Below are 1,730 nucleotides of genomic sequence, written 5' to 3' on the forward strand. Positions count from 1 at the left end.
CTCATGCAATATCCAGTGTGAAACCGTGCCCTGGGGTATTCCTGCAGTGTTAATGGATCCCATTAGAAAGTGCATGGTCAGGGGCCAGCATTCTGCCTTCCCTCCCACCATCCCGTTAAAGCGAGCACAGCACTGATGAGCAGGAAGAGCCTGGCTGGAGAGGGAGCTGGCTGTCCTCCGCACTTGACGGGATTATAACCTCTTCGGGTGAAAAAGCAGCAGGAGAGTCTGGAGACAGGTTAAATATCAGTCCCCCAAAAGAAGGATTGTTATAGTCCAGGACCTTGCAGCTCTGTGTCAAACTGGGACTGTCTGTCTCAGAGTAAGACACCTGTCTGCAAGAAAGGGCAGAGCCTCAGTGAGTTTAGCAGCCTGCAAAGGGATTATTGGCCAAAGCGAATTTGCGTGTCATCCTTGCGCAGGGGCCATGCTAATCTTCTCTGTATCGTTCCAATTTTAGTATACGTGATGCTGAAGCGAACACAACGGCAGGAATGACGAAGCTGAAGTTGAGTACCAGTGCTGAAGGGAAGCTATTGCGATCATGAGATGCATGAGCCCATTGCCTCCAGGTGAGCTGGAGCCGGTTCCCACCAGTTCGCGGGAACCGGTTGTTAAATTTAGAAGCCCTTTTAGAACCAGTTGTAAAAGGCTTTTAAATTTAACAAAAGCTCCAGCAGCTGCCTGCCCTGCCCCCGGCCCCAGCTCACCTGGCTCCAGCTCTGCCTCTGCCTCCTCCCCTGAAGGCTCCCCTCCGGGCTTCCCGCCAATCAGCTGTTAGTGCGGGAAGCCTGGGAGGGCTGAGAAGGAAGCAGCAGCTTCCTGCAGGTGAGCTGGGGGGGCAGGAGGAGGGCTCTAGGCGCCGCGCATCTCCTGGTGGCCCCGGCCCTGACTCCGGCCGGCCGGGCAGCACAGCTCCGGGCCAGCCCCTGACCCTGGGCCAGTCCCTGACTCCGGCCCGGCCTCTGGCCTGGCCAGTGGCTCCGGGCCGGCCCCCGGCCCCAACTTCAGGCCGGCCCCCAACTGCGGGCTGGCCAGCGGCTCCGGGCCGGACCCCGACTCCGGGCCGGCCAGCGGCTCTGGCCCCCAGCCCCGACTGCAGGCCGGCCCCCAATTTCAGGCTGGCCAGCAGCTCTGGCCCGGCCCCCAACTCCAGCCCAGCACCCGCGGCTCCCGGCCCCGACTCTGGGTGGCGTGGCCCCCATCTCCAGGCAGCGCGGTAAGGGGGCAGGGAGCAGGGGGGAGGTGTTGGATAGAGGGCCGGGGGTGGATTAGGGTTGGGACTCGGGGCGGTCAGAGAGCAGGGAAGCGGGGAATTGAATGGGGGCAAGGGTCCTGGGGGGGCAGTCAGGAAGGACCGGGGTTGGATGGGGCGGTGGGAGGCCGTCAGGGGCAGGGGTTCCAGGGACAGTCGGGACAGAGAGAAGGGGTAGTTGGATGGGGCAGGGGTCCCGGGGGGCCATCAGGAATAAGAGGAGGGGTTGGATGGGGCAGCAGGGGGCAGTTAGGGGACAGGGAAGGGAGGTGGATGGGGCAGGGGTCCTGGGGGGTGGCACGACCTCCTCGTGGGGTGAGGAGGAGGGAACTGGTTGTTAATATTTTGGCAGCTCATCACTGCATGTAGCTGTGCAAAAGGTAGTAAGTAGCCTCTGGCACCAAGCTGGGCTCCTTCCCTGGCACCAGGTGCAGCTCCCACTTCTCTGGCTCCTGAGCTCAGATCCTAAAGACGC

At 61.9% G+C, this 1,730-nt stretch overlaps 1 non-coding gene across 1 annotated transcript; it reads right to left on the minus strand.

Moving 5' to 3' along the window:
- Positions 1 to 376: 376 nt before the first annotated feature.
- On the minus strand, positions 377 to 484 carry LOC123355597. Its single transcript, XR_006575145.1, has one exon. It is a non-coding gene; the product is annotated as a U6 spliceosomal RNA (small nuclear RNA).
- Between the last annotated feature and the right edge of the window lie 1,246 nt (positions 485 to 1,730).

The sequence above is a fragment of the Mauremys mutica genome, chromosome 23 (genome assembly GCF_020497125.1).
Source record: "Mauremys mutica isolate MM-2020 ecotype Southern chromosome 23, ASM2049712v1, whole genome shotgun sequence".
Taxonomy (NCBI): Eukaryota; Metazoa; Chordata; order Testudines; family Geoemydidae; genus Mauremys; species Mauremys mutica.